The 18153-nt window shown below is 45.6% G+C and overlaps 1 protein-coding gene across 1 annotated transcript in view; it reads left to right on the top strand.

Annotated features, from left to right (window-relative positions):
- Positions 1 to 18087: 18087 nt before the first annotated feature.
- FAM110D (family with sequence similarity 110 member D) overlaps positions 18088 to 18153 on the top strand; it is a 74381-nt gene continuing 74315 nt past the window's right edge. Inside the window, exon 1 of the mRNA XM_056560651.1 lies at positions 18088 to 18106. The gene's annotated coding sequence lies outside the window, so the exon portion shown is untranslated. The remainder of the gene's footprint in view (positions 18107 to 18153) is intronic.

The following is an 18153-nucleotide window of genomic DNA, read 5'->3' as shown; positions in this document are numbered from 1 at the left end:
GAGGTCCCCTCCTCTGATTTGCTACAGCAACTCACCAAATCAATGCACTCAGCCATTGCGTCTGCTATGTCAGCAGTCAACGCTAATATATCCCGCTCTGTCTCCCTGGCGCTGGCTGCGCCTCGCCAGGAGGAGACGACGGTGATTTCTGTCCCGCCCGCTGTGCCCCATGCTTCGACCCAGGCGCCCAGCCTTTTAAGACCCGGTAAGTCCAGCCGGAAGAGACGACATTGTTTGGACATACTTACCCGTCCCGTTGCCTTGTCAACTGAAGGAGACGGTGATTCACATTCTAAGACCTCAGTACCGCCTGAGGAAAAACATGTTGCGGTTATCAGACCCCCAGCCCACGGGGATTACATCAATAGTCGGGCTTCTCATGTCTCCAAACGAGTTAAACCTAACTCTTTCGTAGAGTTGTCGGAAGACGATTCTGACATGACGTCAGATCATCAGGGCACGGATTGGAGTGAGGACGACGAGAGCCTGGAGGAGGAGGCGGGCCCTTCCTCTGCCCCTGCTCCCCAGGCCGAACCCTCCGGAACCCCGGTGGACTCATTGGGCGTTCCCTTTTTTAACCCGGATGATATTACTCATCCTAGATCCGGGGAGTGGACACCTTCCCCCCAAGTGTCTAAGTACATTGAGACCTGGTTACGCAGATCGTTGGATCGCGCAAACCGCAGCAAATTGAGGGCGGAATGCCCAAGGCCATCTATTGGCAATAGTGTTGCGAAGACCCCCGACCTGGACCCCATCCTGGTCAGATATCTCCTCAAATCGGGGAAGAACCCCAAGAAGGGGATTGATAAGTCCTTCAAAGGGGTGCAGGACAAACTCCTGGACATTCTGGGTCCATTGACAAAGATCTTGGACATGTCCGAACAGGCGGTGGCTTCTGACGCCCCTGTAAATGCAGAGATCCTAAGGGGGTGGGCGTTGCGGGCAATCTGCCTGCTCGGCAACGCCAACACGGCCATGTCGGCGGAACGCCGTAGGTCTATCTTAATGCGCTTGGACCCTCAACTGACCCATCTGGCCTCTGATGAGCCGGGCCCGAGTGCAGAAGGTCTGCTCTTTGGCGAATCCTTCATAAAAAACATTAATAAATTTGTCGGGCTGTTCTCCAGCCTCGACAAGGCCCAGTCCTCTCTGAAAAAGTCTTCGCAGGGGAAGGTTTTCAACAAGGCTGGAAGGGGTAGGGGTCGCCCTTCCAGCCGCGGTTCGTATTACCGACCCTACCATAGAGGAACTGTCCACTTCACACCAGACAGACAACACTATACACCCGCCCCACCTATGCAACCGGCTACCCCGTTCTTCCCGACCAGAGGTCGTCCATGGAGGACCCGAGGTTCCACACGTGGTTTCCCCAGAACCAGAGGCACAGGTGAGACTTTCTACCCCACTACCGGATGTACCGGTAGGGGGCCGTCTGATGTATTTTTTCCACGCTTGGTCCCGGATCACTTCAGACCCGTGGGTGCTACAGGTTGTGTCGGGTTACTGCATAGAATTCACATGCAATCCTGTACAGACCCATTGGCCAAGGGCCATTCAACTTACAGACGCGGACAGGGATCTGGTCCACGCGGAACTGTTGGAGCTAAACCAAAAGCGTGCCATCAGGGAAGTGCCTTGGAACACTCCGGGTTTTGTCAGCAACGTCTTCCTGGTCAAAAAGAAAGACGGCGGACACCGACCCGTGATAAACCTGCGCTATCTCAACGACTGCGTTGTCTACCGCCATTTCAAAATGGAAGGTATTCATCTGCTCAGAGACCTGCTACAGCCGGGCGACTGGCTGGCAAAGGTAGATCTGAAGGATGCGTACCTTACGGTACCAATCCATCCCTCATGCACTCGATACCTGCAGTTTTGTTGGGAAGATCGCAAATGGGAGTTCACATGCCTCCCGTTCGGCCTCTCCTCGGCTCCGTGGTGTTTCACCAAACTGCTGAGACCGGCCATGGCGGTCCTCCGGAGTCGAGGTGTTCGGTTGATCGTCTACCTCGACGACATTTTGATCATGGCTCCTACATGCGTGCTGGCCAGGCGACATGTCCAGTGGACGATTTCGCTCCTCATGGATTTAGGCTTTTTGGTCAACAGGAAGAAGTCGGTGTTGTCACCGGCGAGGAACTTGGAGTTTTTGGGCTTCCTGGTGGATACTCAGTCCGCCACTCTAAGTCTTCCGGTCAAGAAGTTGACCACCATACGCAAGGAGATTCGGAGTATCCTCCGCAGGACGAGGGTATCCTTGAAGGCTATCGCACGGATTGTCGGACTGCTGTCAGCGTCAGTCCAGGCGATTTTTCCGGCACCTTTACACTACCGGGCCCTGCAACGTCTAAAAATCAGACATTTGCAGGAGGGCCTATCGTACTCGGACGAGGTTCCGATATCTCTGGAAGCCAGGGAGGAACTCCTCTGGTGGCTCCAACATGTCCAGGATTGGAATGGGAAGACCATCTTCAATTCCAAACCAGACCTGGTGATGGAGTCGGACGCCTGTCTTTCCGGCTGGGGCGCTCGTTGCGGGACTTCCTCCACGGGAGGCAAATGGTCAGGGTCGGAGGCGCAGTTGCATATCAATTGCCTGGAACTCCTAGCGGGATCGTTCGCGCTCCGGAGTTTTGCATCCCACAGATCCGATTGTTGCATCCTGCTGCGTATGGACAACGTAGCGGCGGTGCAGTATATCAATCGACTGGGCGGAACGAAGTCGAAAATCCTCGCGGATTTGGCGACGGAGTTCTGGGATTTCTGTCTTCAACGGAACATTGTGTTGAAGGCGGAATACCTACCCGGGATTTCCAACTCCATTGCGGATTGGAATTCCAGATACCTCAGGGATTCCAGCGACTGGATGCTGGATCCGGTGGTGTTCCAGTCGATACAATCTTTGTGGGGGCCGTTGGCCGTGGATTTGTTTGCCTCTCGGCTCAATCGCCAATTGGAGATATTTTTCAGTTGGCGTCCGGACCCAGAGGCCGCAGCTACGGACGCGTTTCTTCAGCATTGGCCTCAAGGGATACTTTATGCCTTTCCGCCTTTCGCAATGATCCCAAGAGTACTGTGGCAGACGGAGAATCAGGAAGCGACTTTGGTGTTGATCACCCCTTGGTGGCCGACCCAATCGTGGTTTCCGCAGATCCTGGGTTTGGCCATGGACGTACCGAGACTATGTCCGAACATCCCTTCATTGTTGAAGGGCCCGAAAGGAGAATCACACCCCTTGATTCTTCTCGATCAGTTGCCACTGTTGGCGTGGCTGATTTCGGGTCATCGTCACTCGGGGGACGTATTTCGCAGACGGCTAGCAACCTCATTAACGAAGCATGGGCGCCGGGTACCAGATCGGCTTATCGATCTGCCTGGGGACTTTGGCTACGTTGGTGCACACGACGGGATTTGGATCCCGTTCGCGCCCCTCTAGCTGAAGTCATAAATTTCTTATCGGATTCTTTCGAAACGGGTAAGGCCTATCGCACTATCAATGTGTACAGGTCGGCCATTTCTGCGCACCATTCCCTGGTGGATGGTTTGCTGATCGGTCAACATCCCGTGATCTGTCGCCTCATGAGGGGGATTCGGTTTAGGAGACCGCCTTCCCCTCGTTATCAGTCGACTTGGGACGTTTCTCTCGTTTTACGGATGTTTGAGGAGTGGGACGACAATGATCAGCTATCATTGAAACACCTCTCCTTCAAGTTGACCATGTTGCTGTGTTTAATTTCGATAAAACGTATATCCGATGTGCGCGCCTTGGACGTGTCCAGGAGACAATTTGTCCCGGATGGAGTTAGGTTTTCGGTCTGCCGTCGGACGAAGACCGATCTGCGTTCGGTTTTTTACCCGTGTTTTCCGTCTCATCCAAAATTGTGTGTGGTACGTTGTCTCCGATCCTACGAGAATCGGACCGTACCGTTTCGTACGGGGCGCGATGCGCAACTGTTGATTTCGTTTTGTTCTCCGCACTTACCTGTTTCATCCCCTACGCTAGCACGGTGGGTGAAACAGACGATGACGCTGGCGGGGATCGATGTGTCCGTCTTTCTCGCCCACTCCACTAGGAGTGCTATGGCGACCAAGACTTTTCAGTCTGGAGGCTCGCTTGCTGACATTCTGAAGGCGGCCGATTGGTCGTCTGAAGATGTCTTTAAGACCTTCTACTTTAGACCTACTCAGCATGTGTCTATGTCAGTATTGTGATTGTATTGCATTGTATTATTATTGCTTTGAACATGCATCTGATACGAGCCTCCTGTCTGTGATAAAATTGAAGATTTTCCTAGTATTTTGACGGAAAATTTAGATTTTATAAAGACAGGAGGCGAGTATCATCCCTCCCATTGTACCCTACCCTATTCTATGGTATTCTTCTCTCTTTTTCAGGCTATTGAAGATTTTATCTTACACGTCGGTTTTACGGTTGGAGTTACTCGTTAGTAACATTGCTATCCATCGAACCTGCGATGTCCCGACGGACTCACCACGTTGATGTTGATGGAAGTTCCGGTGGATAGTTTGGAGATCCACGCGCTTAGCTCGGTTCCTGGTTGGGGAAATCTCCCAGTGCCCGAGAAGTGATGATCTGTTCCAGTAAGGAGGCTGCCTGAGATAAAGAAAGAGGAGGAGGAGGAGCTGCAGCCAGTTTATATAGGACTCCCTGTGTATGGTCATTGGTGGAGGAGAGAAAGGGGAGTCACTATGGTTGCTAGGTACCTAGTTACCAGCATTTTTTCTTTTTATGTTGTTAACACTTGCATTTCTTTCTGCTATTGGGCAAAATAAAGAAGGAATATGCATCTGATACTCGCCTCCTGTCTTTATAAAATCTAAATTTTCCGTCAAAATACTAGGAAAATCTTCAATTTTCTGCTGCAGATTTCAATGTAAACTAATTGACTGAGCACAGCTTCTAATCTGCAGGTATAAATCCTGTGCATCAAATCTGCGCAGAATCCTGTATGTGTGAATGTACCCTAAGGACTCAAAACAATCTTCATTTTTGCACTTTCGTTTTTTCCTCCTCACCTTCTAAAAATCATAATGCGGTGAATTTTGCACCTACAGACCCACATATGGGCTTGTTTTTTGCATCACCAATTGTACTTATTTTATAACATAATCTGTGGCAAAATAAAAAAAATAAAATAAAAATTATTTGTGGGGTGAAATGAAAAAAACTCAAATGCCATTTTGAAGACTTTTAGGGCTTCCGTTTTTACGCAGTGCACTTTTTCTGTAAAAATGATGCCTTATCTTTATTCTGTAGGTCCATATGGTTACCATGATACCCAATTTATGTAGGGTTTATTTATTTGACTACTTAAAAAAAAAAAATTCTAACTACATGCACCAAAATGAGTGTGTTTAAAATTGTCATCTTCTGACCCCTATAACTTTTATTTTTTATTTTTCCGTGTATGAGGCTATTTGAGGGCTCATTTTTTGCGTCGCGGTACCATTTTTTTGTTTTGATGGGACTTTTTGATTTTTTTTAATTATATTTATTGTATATGAAGTGACCAAAAATTCACAATTTTGGACTTTGGTATTTTTTTTTTACGTGTACGCCAATGACCATGTGGTTTAGTTAACCTTATATTTTAATAGTTCAGACATTTATGCAGACATTTTATTCACCAATAAAAACTTAAATTGTCCCATTTTCCCTATTTCACCCTCCAAAATGTGTAAAAAAAAAAAAAAATAGATAAAAAAAAAAAAAATGAAATACATATTTGGTATCGCCGCGTGCGTAAGTATCCAAACTATTAAAATAAAATGTTAATGATACCGTACGGTGAACGGCGTGAACGTAAAAAAAGTCCAAAATAGCTGCTTTTTTTTTATAACATTTTATTCCAAAAAAATGTAATAAATTTATTAAAAGTTTTATATAAGCAAATATGGTATCAATAAAAAGTACAGATCATAGCGCAAAAAATGAGGCCTTATACGGAAAAATGAAAAAGTTTTATAGATCTTCAAAATAAGGGGATTTTAAACGTGCTAATTTGGGTAAACAGTTTGCGTTTTTTGTTTTTGTTTAGCCCAACAGTGATAAACATATTTTTCTATCATGGGTATCATTTTAATCATATTGACCCAAAGAATAAAGTACACATGTCATTTTTACCGTAAATTGTACTGAGTGAAAAACGAAACCTTCCAAAATTTGGAAAATTCCGGTTTTCTTTTTTATTCCTCCACACAAATAGTATTTTTTTGGTTGCGCCATACATTTTATGGTAAAGTGAGTGATGGCATTACAACGGACAACTGGTCGCGCAAAAAACAAGTCCTCATACTAGTCTGTAGATGAAAATATAAAAGAGTTATGATTTTTTGAAGGCGAGGAGGAAAAAACTAAAACTAAAAAATTAAATTTGTCCTTAAGGCCCAAATGGGGTTAAGGGGTTAAAGACCAGAGCATTTTTTGCAAATCTGACCACTGTCACTTTAAAGAGTACCTGTCATCAACTAAACTTTCCCTGATCCCCCTCCCCATCTGTCCCTTACTCTAACTATGCCTATCCCTGTGTTTATTGAGGTGTAAAACGCTGTGGAAATACCTTTTTTTTTTATCCCTCTTCATTAGCTCAGAAGCACTGTCTTTCTGAGGGGTGGAAGGAGGCGGGTCCCGGCAGGCATGATGTCACATGAGGCCTGGCCAGGACTCTGCTTCTGCCAGTCTTCCTGTATGCTGCTCTCCCTCTGCAGCAGTGTTTCCCAACCAGGGTACCTCCAGCTGTTGCAAAACTACAACTCCCAGCATGCTCAGACAGCCAACAGCTGTCCGGGCATTCTGGGAGTTGTAGTTTTGCAACAGCTGGAGGCACCCTGGTTGGGAAACACTGCTCTGCAGTGTGCATACAGACTAAGTACAGGGGAGGGACGGCAGCCTCTGTGTCTCTCTCTCCTGTGTCTCTCTGCACTAAAAAGTCAATTCTGAGAACCAGGGGCGGGGGGAGCAATTACAGAGGCAGTAATTAAGATGAATGTCAGGCTGGGAGCGAGTCCTGAGCTGAGAGTACTGAACTTCCTGTGGAAGGACCAGTGCCCTTTCAGCATTAGTCCTAAAAGCTGTACACTTACTATGAAAAGCATAGGAAGCTGCCTGCAGACCAGGCATAGAAGAGAGACCCCTAGTGGCCAAAAGTATAAAATGAAAAAACTGGTATAAATATTAATATTTTTTAATGAAGCTATATTACAATATGTCTTCATTAATGATTATGAACATCATATTAAAAGTTTTTGTTGATGACAGGTACTCTTTAAGCATTAATAACTCTGGGATGCTTTTATTTTTCATTCTGATTCAGAGAGAGTTTTTTCGTGACATATTCTACTTTTAGTGGTACATTTTCATCGATACTTGCATCATTTCTTGGTCGAAAATTTTATGAAAAATTTTAAAATGTAGCATTTTTCTAACTTTGAAGCTCTCTGCTTAACCCCTTAAGGACAATGGACGTACTCCTACGCCCCCGTTTCCGAGTCCTTAAGGACCGAGGACGTAGGAGTACGTCCTGTCCTTTCCCGGCCCCCTGCCGCTAGCCGGAGGGGAGCCGGTGCCCGATGCCTGCTGAAATCGTTCAGCAGGCATCGCGGCATATCGCCCAGGGGGGTCATTATGCCCCCCCATGTCGGCGATGGCCGCAGATCGCTGGACAATTCAGTCCAGCGATCTGCGGCGATTCCGGGTCAATCGGGTCTCCAGTGACCCGGTGACCCGGAATTACTGGCTGATCGGGGCCGTCAGAGACGGCCCCGAACAGCCAGAGCCTGCAGGGGTGAGGTGGCACTGGTGCCACCTCACGATCGCCCTGATTCGTCGGCCGGATTACCGGCCGACCAATCAGGGCGCCTGCTGCGGGTGTCACTCCTGCACCCGCTCCGCCCCTCTTCCGGAGGATGTGAGCGGGTGCGGGACGTGCACCCCCGGTGCTGGGGACCCCGATCCCCTCCGTTAATGTTGGGATCGGGGCCCCAGGAGCGATGACAGCGGCGGCGGCGGGACTGACCTGTGCGGCGATCCAGCAGCAGCAGGAGGTGAGTGACAGCCTCCTGCTGTTGCTTAGCAACAGCTCCCAGCATGCAAAAAGGGCATGCTGGGAGCTGTAGTTATGCAACAGGAGGAGGCAGACCACCACAACTCCCAGCATGCACTTATGGGCATGCTGGGACTTATGGTTTTGCAACAGCTGGAGGCACATTCTTTCTATGGAAAAGTGTACCTTCAGCTGTTGTGTAACTACAACTCCCAGCTTGCACAAACAGCTTAAGTGCATGCTGGGAGTTGTAGTGGTGCATCTGCTGGTTGCATAACTACAACTCCCAGCATGCCCGTTGGCTGTCGGTGACTGCTGAGAGTTGTAGTTTTGCAACAGCTGAAGGCACACTGAGTTAAGTAGCAAACCAGTGTGTCTCCAGCTGTTGCATAACTACAATCCCCAGCATCCCCAGCCAAAGTAGTATGCCTCCCGCTGTTGCATAACTACAACACCCAGCATGCCCTTCCGCTGTCCGTACATGCTGGGGGTTGTAGCTTTTGCAACAGCTGAAGGCACACTGGTTGCAAAACACTGAGTTTGTTGCCAAACTCGGTGTTTCACAACCTGTGTGTCTCCAGCTGTTGCAAAACTACAACTCCCAGCATGCACTGATAGACCGTACATGCTGGGAGTTGTAGTTCTGCAACAGCTGGATGTCCCCCCCCCCCCCCCCCCAATGTGAATGTACAGGGTACACTCACATGGGCGGAGAATTACAGTAAGTATCCGGCTGCAAGTTTGAGCTGCAGCAAATTTTCTGCTGCAGCTCAAGCTGCCAGCGAGAAACTACTGTGAACCCCCCGCCCGTGTGACTGTACCCTAAAAACACTACACTACACTAACACACAATAAAATAAAAAGTAAAAAAACACTACATATACACATACCCCTACAATAAAAATGAAAAACGTCTGGTACGCCACCGTTTCCAAAACGGAGCCTCCAGCTGTTGCAAAACTACAACTCCCAGCATGCACTTATAGACCCTACATGCTGGGAGTTGTAGTTTTGCAACAGCTGGATGTTGGCCCCCTCCCCCCCCCCAATGTGAACGTACAGGGTACACTCACATGGGCGGAGGATTACAGTAAGTATCCGGCTGCAAGTTTGAGCTGAGGCAAATTTTCTGCCGCTGCTCAAACTGCCAGCGAGAAACTACTGTGAACCCCCCCCCCCCGTGCGACTGTACCCTAAAAACACTACACTACACTAACACAAAATAAAATAAAAAGTAAAAAACACTACATGTACACATACCCCTACACAGCCCCCCTCCCCTCCCCAATAAAAATGAAAAACGTCTGGTACGCCACTGTTTCCAAAACGGAGCCTCCAGCTGTTGCAAAACAACTGCTCCCAGTATTACCAGACAGCCACTGACTGTCCAGGCATGCTGGGACTTTTACAACAGCTGGAGGCACCCTATTTGGGAATCACTGGCGTAGAATACCCCTATGTCCACCCCTATGCAAGGCCCTAATTCAGGCCCAAATGCGCATGGCGCTCTCACTTTGGAGCCCTGTCGTATTTCAAGGCAACAGTTTAGGGCCACATATGGGGTATCACCGTACTAGGGAGAAATTGGGCTTCAAATTTTGGGGGGGGGTTTCTGCTATTACACTTTTTAAAAATCTAAAATTTTTGGGAAACCAACATTTTAGGGAAAATTATTATTATTTTTTTTACATATGCAAAAGTTGTGAATCACCTGTGGGGTATTAAGGTTCACATTACCCCTTGTTACATTCCCCGAGGGGTCTAGTTTCCAAAATGGTATGCCATGTGTTTTTTTTTTGCTGTCCTGGCACCATAGGGGCTTCCTAAATGCGGCATGCCCCCAGAGCCAAATTTGCTTTCAAAAAGCCAAATGTGACTCTTTCTCTTCTGAGACCTGTAGTGCGCCAGCAGAGCACTTCTCACCCCCATATGGGGTGTTTTCTGAATCAGGAGAAATTGGGCTTCAAATTTTGGGGGGTATTTTCTGCTATTACCCTTTTTAAAAATCTAAAAATTTTGGGAAACCAAGCATTTTAGGTAAAAATTTTTTTTTTTTTAACATATGCAAAAGTCGTGAAACACCTGTAGGGTATTAAGGTTCACGTTACCCCTTGTTACGTTCCCCGAGGGGTCTAGTTTCCCAAATGGTATGCCATGTGGTTTTTTTTTGCGGTTCTGGCACCATAGGGGCTTCCTAAATGCGGCATGCCCCCAGAGCAAAATTTGCTTTCAAAAAGCCAAATGTGACTCCTTCTCTTCTGGGACCTGTAGTGCGCCAACAGAGCACTTTTCACCCCCATATGGGGTGTTTTCTGAATCGGGAGAAATTGGGCTTCAAATTTTGGGGGGTATTTTCTGCTATTATCCTTTTTAAAAAATGTAACATTTTTGGGAAACCAAGCATTTTAGGTAAAACATTTTTTTTTTTTTACATATGCAAAAGTCGTGAATCACCTGTGGGGTATTAAGGTTCACTTTACCCCTTGTTACGTTCCCTGAGGGGTCTAGTTTCCAAAATGGTATGCCATGTGTTTTTTTTTTGCTGTCCTGGCACCATAGGGGCTTCCTAAAGGTGACATGCCCCCCAAAAACCATTTGACGCTCCTTCCCTTCTGAGCCCTCTACTGCGCCCGCCGAACAATTAACATAGACATATGAGGTATGTGCTTACTAGAGAGAAATTGGGTTTCAAATACAAGTAAAAATTTTCTCCTTTTTACCCCTTGCAAAAATTCAAAAATTGGCTCTACAAGAACATGCGAGCGTAAAAAATGAAGATTGTGAATTTTCTCCTTCACTTTTCTGCTATTCCTGTGAAACACCTAAAGGGTTAATACACTTACTGAATGTCATTTTGAATACTTTGGGGGGTTTAGTTTTTATAATGGGGTCTTTTATGGGGTATTTCTAATATGAAGACCCTTCAAATCCACTTCAAACCTGAACTGGTCCATGAAAAACCTGAACTGGTCCATTTTGTGAAAAATTTCCAAATTGCTGCTGAACTTTGAAGCCCTCTGGTGTCTTCCAAAAGTAAAAACTCATAAATTTTATGATGCAAACATAAAGTAGACATATTGTATATGTGAACCCAAAAATGTTTTATTTTGAATATCCATTTTCCTTACAAGCAGAGAGCTTCAAAGTTAGAAAAATGCAAAATTTTCATTTTTTTTTCATCAAATTTTGGGATTTTTCACCAAGAAAGGATGCAAGTTACCATAAAATTTTACCACTAAGTTAAAGTAGAATATGTCACGAAAAAACAATCTCTGAATCAGAATGATAACTAAAAGCATTCCAGAGTTATTAATGCTTAAAGTGACAGTGGTCAGAATTGCAAAAAGCGCTCTGGTCCTTAAGGTGTAAAATGGCCTGGTCCTTAAGGGGTTAAAAGGAAAATAGACATTCCAAAAAATACAATATATATTTGATTCACATATACAATATGTCTACTTATATGTTTGCATCATAAAGTTGACATGGTTTTTCAGCAGCACTTTTTTAATTGTCCACAAAATTTTCAAAATCTAAATTTTTAGGGACCAGTTCAGTTTTGAAGTGGATTTGAAGGGCTTTCATATTAGAAATACCACATAAATGACCCCATTATAGAAATTGCACCCCTCAAAGAATTCAAAATGACATTCAGAAAGTTTAACCCTTTAGGTGTTTCACAGGAATAGCAGCAAAGTGAAGGAGAAAATTCAAAATCTTCATTTTTTACACTCGCACGTTCTTGTAAACCCAGCTTTTAAATTTTTGCAAGGGGTAATAGGAGAAAAAGCACCCAAAATTTGTAACCCAATTTCTCTTGAGTAAGGAAATACCTCATGTGTATGTGAAGTGCTCGGCGAGCATAGTAGAGGGCTCAGAAGGGAAGGAGCAACAATGGGATTTTGGAGAGTGAGTTTTTCTGAAATGGTTTTCGAGGGGCATGTCGCATTTAGGAAGCCCCTATGGTGCCAGATTAGCGGAAACAAAAACCACATGGCATACTATTTTGGAAACTACACCCCTCAAGGCATGTAACAAGGGGTCCAGTGAGCCTTAACACCCCACAGGTGTTTGCTGACTGTTTGTTAAATACGGATGTGTAAATGAGAAAAAAAAAAATAATTTTCACTAAAGTTCATTTTCCCCCCCCTTATTTACCATTTTTACAAGGGGGTAATAGGAGAAAATGCCCCCGAAATTTGTAACCCCATTTCTTCTGAGTATGGAAATACCCCATGTGTAGACATCAAGTGCACTGCGGGCGCACTACAATGCTCATAAGGGGAGTGCCATTGAGCCTTTGGAGAGAGAATTTGTTTGGAATGGAATTCAAGGGCCCATGTGTGTTTACAAAGCCCCCCATGGTGCCAGAACAGTGGACCCCCCCCAAATGTGACCCCATTTTGGAAACTACACCCCTCACAGAATTTAATAAGGGGTGCAGTGAACATTTACACCCCACTGGCGTTTGACAAATCTTTGGAACAGTGGGCTGTGCAAATGAAAAATTTCATTTTTTCATTTTCATGGACCACTGTTCCAAAAATCTGCCAGACACCTGTGGGGCGTAAATGCTCATTGTACCCCTTATTAGATTTATGTGAGGGGTGTAGTTTCCAAAATGGCGTCATAGTGGGGGGGTCCATTGTCCTGGCACTATGGGGGCTTTGTAAACACACGTAGCCTTTAATTCCAGACATTTTCTTTCCAAAAGCCCAATGGCGCTCCCTCTCTGCTGAGCATTGTAGTGCGCCCACAGAGCACTTTACATCCACATATGGGGTATGTTCTTACTCAGAAGAAATAGGGTTACAAATTTGTTTTATTTTTTTTCCCCTATTTTCCCTTGTGAAAATGAAAAAAAATATATAAAATTTTTCCCCCATCCAACTTTAACGAAAATTCTTCAAACACCTGTGGGGCGTTAAGGCTCAATATACCCCTTGTCATGTTCTGTGAGGGGTGTAGTTTCCAAAATGGGGTCACATGTGGGTATTTTTGTTTTGCGTTTGTCAGAACCGCTGTAAAATCAACCACCTGTAAATCACCAATTTAGGCCTCAAATGTACATAGTGTGCTCTCACTACTGAGCCTAGTTGTGCGCCTGCAGAGCATTGTACACCCATATATGGGGTATTTCCGTTCTCAGGAGTAATTGTGTTACAAATTTTGGGGGTCTTTTTTTCCTTTTGCCTCTTGTGAAAATAAAAAGTATGGGGCAACACCAGCATGTTAGTATAAAAATGTGTATTGTTTTTTACACCAACAGGCTGGCGTAGACCCCAACTTTTCCTTTTCATAAGGGGTAAAAGGAGAAAAAGACCCCCAATTGTTGTGCAATTGCTCCTGAGTACGGAGATACCCCATATGTGGCCCTAAACTGTTTCCTTGAAATACGACAGGGCTCTGAAGTGAGAGAGTACCATGCGCATTTGAGGACTGAATTAGGGATTGCATAGGGGTGGACATAGGGGTATTCTATGCCAGTGATTCCCAAACAGGGTGCCTCCAGCTGTTGCTAAACTCCCAGCATGCCTGGACAGTCAGTGGCTGCCCGGAAATGCTGGGTGGAGTTGTTTTGCAACAGCTGGAGGTTCCGTTTTGGAAACACTGCCGTACGATACGTTTTCATTTTTATTGGGGAGGGGGACAGTGTAAGGGGGTGTATATGTAGTGTTTTACTCTTTATTATGTGTTAGTGTAGTGTAGTGTTCTTAGGGTACATTCGCACTGGTGGGGGTTTACGGTGAGGTGCACACTAGGAGTTTGCGCTGTGGCGGAAAACTTGCCGCAGCTCAAACTTGAAGCAGGAGACTCACTGTAAACCCGCCCGTGTGAATGTACCCTGTACATTCACATGGGGGGGGTCAGCAAGCATCCATCTGTTGCAAAACTACCACTCCCAGCATGCACTGACAGACGTGCATGTTGGGAGTTGTACTTTTTCATCAGCTGGAGGCACACTGGTTGGAAAACCTTCAGTTTGGTGCTGTTACCTAACTCAGTATTTTCCAACTAGTGTGCCTCCAGCTGTTGCAAAACTACAATCCCCAGCATGCACTGATCGCCGAAGGCCATGCTGAGAGATGTAGTTATGCAACAGCTGGAGGTACGCAACTACAACTTCCAGCATGCCAAGACAGCTGTTTGCACAGTGATCTCAAAACTGTAGCCTTCTAGCTGTTGCAAAACTGCAAATCCCAGCATACCCAAACAGCTGTCTGGCGTTGTAGTTTTGCAACATCTGGAGGTCTACAGTTGAGAGACCACTGTATAGTCCTCCAGATGTTGCTAGGCAACTACTCACTGGCTTCCGTAGGATCGCCACACCAGAGAACCGCATCGCCATCCTCTGCAGCCAATGGTAAGCGGGGGAAACGAACCTTAAACCCCCCGCTCCCGATCTGCTATTGGTCGGTCGCTTCTGACCGACAAATAGCAGGGATAGGAGGGCTGGCATCCCTGCCACCTCACTCCTATCCCTAAAGGGGGATTGGGGGTGTCTTGGACAACCTCGATCCCCCTTTATCTTCCGGGTCACCGGAAACCTGTATGACCCGACTCAGGACCCCCCTGGGCATTGGCACGGGATGCCTGCTGATAGATATCAGCAGTCATCCCGGTCCAGTCCCGCCTGGTGTAGTGAAGAATTGTGTGTCTTGAAGTGTTCTGTATCCCGAACAGCTGATGAAAGTGCGGAGTCACTGTGCTGAATGCTGAGACACTGGTTTATGGGGTGGGGGGGTGGGGGGGTGGTGCAGTCTCGCGCTGCTCACTGCACTGCTTACTGTTTTGCAGCCTTACTGCCTGGACACAGTTTTCTTCAAAACCTACACTCTGAAGAAATCTGTGTCCAGGCTGAATACATAAAACCCTTCAGTCTTATGTATTTAGCCTGGACATAGATTTCTTCAAACCCTACACTCTTATGTATTCAGCCTGGACACAGATTTCTCTGTGTCCAGGCTGAATACATAAGAGTGAAGGGTTTGCAGAAATATGTGTCCAGGCAGTAAGGCTGCAAAACAGTGAGCAGTGCAGTGAGCAGCGCGAGACTGCACACACACACACCCATCAAACAATCAGCTCTCAGCACAGTGACTCAGCACTTTCATCAGCTGTTCGGGACACAGGGGTGGGGGGGTGGTGCAGTCTCGCGCTGCTCACTGCACTGCTTACTGTTTTGCAGCCTTACTGCCTGGACACAGTTTTCTTCAAAACCTACACTCTGAAGAAATCTGTGTCCAGGCTGAATACATAAAACCCTTCAGTCTTATGTATTTAGCCTGGACATAGATTTCTTCAAACCCTACACTCTTATGTATTCAGCCTGGACACAGATTTCTCTGTGTCCAGGCTGAATACATAAGAGTGAAGGGTTTGCAGAAATATGTGTCCAGGCAGTAAGGCTGCAAAACAGTGAGCAGTGCAGTGAGCAGCGCGAGACTGCACACACACACACCCATCAAACAATCAGCTCTCAGCACAGTGACTCAGCACTTTCATCAGCTGTTCGGGACACAGAACGCTTCAAAACGCACAATTCTTCACTATACTGATGCGCGGCGGGGACCGAAATTCCCATGGGCGTACAGGTACAAGTACCAGGGAGCGAGGGCATACCTGTACGTCTATGGTCCCTAAGTGGTTAAAAAATAGGAAAAGGGGGGTTATTTAAACTTTTATTTTGTGTGTTGGGGGGGGGGGGCTTATTCACACGTATTCTCTTTAAAAAAAAAAAAATTTTCTTCTTCTGATTGCATACACTGTTCAATGCTATGCCATATTATAGCATTGATCAGTGTTATCCGCACTCTGCTGCTCCAGCCTGCTGAGCCAGGCTTGAAGCAGTAGATCGCCGATCAGACGACCAGGAGGCAGGTGAGGACCCTCCTGTCGTCCAGTAAGCTGATCGGGACATCACAATTCTGACACGATAGTCCCGATCAGCTCCGAGATCGGGATTATGGTGTCATTTTAGATGCCGCGATCAACTTGGATCACAGCGTCTAAAGGTTTAATGCCAAGCATTGACCCGATCGGCCATGGGTCCTGGCTGCTCGTAGCAACTGAGACCCACGGGGTTTAATCCGTTCTCCACTCGTGAGAACGTTTTAAACCCCGTTATCGGTCCTTAAGGAGGTTAAAGGAAATGGGACACATTTTATTGTTATTGTTTGAGTAAAATCATTTTTTTTAAAGTAGTTTTACAAATTTTTTTTTTGCCATCTCTAATAGCATCTGTGTAGTTTGCACGACACATACACAGATGCTTTATGGCAGATACAGTGCATAGCAGTTAAAGGGGTGCTCCTGTGGAAACCTTTTTTTTTTTATTAACTGGTGCTAGAAAGTTAAACAGACTTGTAAATTACTTCTATTTAAAAATCTTAATCCTTCCAGTACTTAGCTGTTGAATACTACAGAGGAAATTATTTTCTTTTTGGAACATAGTGCTCTCTGCTGACATCATGACCACAGTGCTCTCTGCTGACATCTCTGTCCATTTTAGGAACTGTCCAGAGCAGCATATGTTTTCTATGGGGATTTTCTCCTACTCAGGACAGTTCTTAAAGGAGTTGTCAGGCGCGCACTTTTCTCATTTTATCCCGTCCGGGCTGCAAAATAAAAGAAAACAAACTTTCTCTTTCCTGCCAACGAGCCCCCCGAGCTCCGGCACACTCCGGTACAGGTGTTCGGTCCCCGGGCTGTATTCTTCTTACTTCCTGTTAGCCCGGCACGTCACACAGAGCTTCAGCCTATCACCAGCTGAGGCGGGAGATCGCTGCGGCCGGTGATAGGCTGAAGCTCCGTGTGACGTGCTGGGCTAACAGGAAGTAAGAAGAATACAGCCTCTGGGACCGAACACCTGTACCGGAGTGTATCGGAGCTCCGGGGCTCGTTGGTAGGTAAGAGAAATTTTGTTTACTTTTATTTTGCAGCCCGGACGGGATAAAATGAGAAAAGTGCGTGCCGGACTACTCCTTTAAAATGGACAGTGGTGTCAGCAGAGAACTCTGCGTTCCAAAAAGAAAAGAATTTCCTCTGTAGTATACAGCAGCTAATATGTACTGGAAAGATTAATATTTTTTAATAAAGTAATTTACAAATCTGTTTAACTTTCTGGCACCAGTTGATTAAAAAAAAAAAAGTTTTCCACTGGAGTACCCCTTTAATAGATGGCTCCAATTCCATGTGCAATACTGGAGTTGGCAGTGCTATTTTCCAGCACTGCCTTAACCCCTTAAGGACCAGGCCATTTTTCACTGTAGGACCAGAGAGTTTTTTGCACATCTGACCACTTTCTCTTTAAGCATTAATAACCCTGGGATGCTTTTACCTTTCATTCTGATTCCGAGATTGTTTTTTCGTGACATATTCTACTTTATGTTGGTGGTAAAATTTTGTTGATACTTGCATCATTTCTTGGTGAAAAATTCCCAAATTTTATGAAAAAATAGAAAATTTAGCATTTTTCTAACTTTGAAGCTCTCTGCTTATAAGGAAAATAGACATTCCAAATAAATGATATATTAATTCGCAAATACAGTATGTCTACTTTATGTTTGCATCATAAAGTTGACATGTTTTTACTTTTGGAAGACATCAGAGGGCTTTAAATTTCAGCATCAATTTTCCAATTTTTCACAAAATTTTCAAAATCTGAATTTTCATGGACCAGTTCAGGTTTGAAGTGGATTTGAAGGGCTTTCTTATTAGAAATACCCCACAAATGACCCCTTTATAAAAACTGCACCCCTCAAAGTATTCAAAATGACATTCAGTAACTGTGTTAACCCTTTAGGTGTTTCACAGGAATAGCAGCAAAGTAAAGGAGAAAATTCAAAATATTCATTTTTTACACTCGCATGTTCTTTTAGACCCAGTTTTTGAATTTTTACAAGGGGTAAAAGGAGAAAAATCCTCTCAAAATTTGTAACCCAATTTCTCGAGTAAGGAAATACCTCATATGTGTATGTCAAGTGTTCGGCGGGCGCAGTAGAGGGCTCAGAAGGGAAGGAGCGACAGTGGGATTTTGGAGAGTGAGTTTTTCTGAAATGGTTTTTGGGGGGCATGTCACATTTAGGAA

This window comes from Hyla sarda, chromosome 2 (assembly GCF_029499605.1).
Source record: "Hyla sarda isolate aHylSar1 chromosome 2, aHylSar1.hap1, whole genome shotgun sequence".
NCBI classification, from domain to species: Eukaryota; Metazoa; Chordata; class Amphibia; order Anura; family Hylidae; genus Hyla; species Hyla sarda.
The sequence above is the reverse complement of the archived record's forward strand: the minus strand, read 5'-3'. Positions and strand labels throughout refer to the sequence as shown.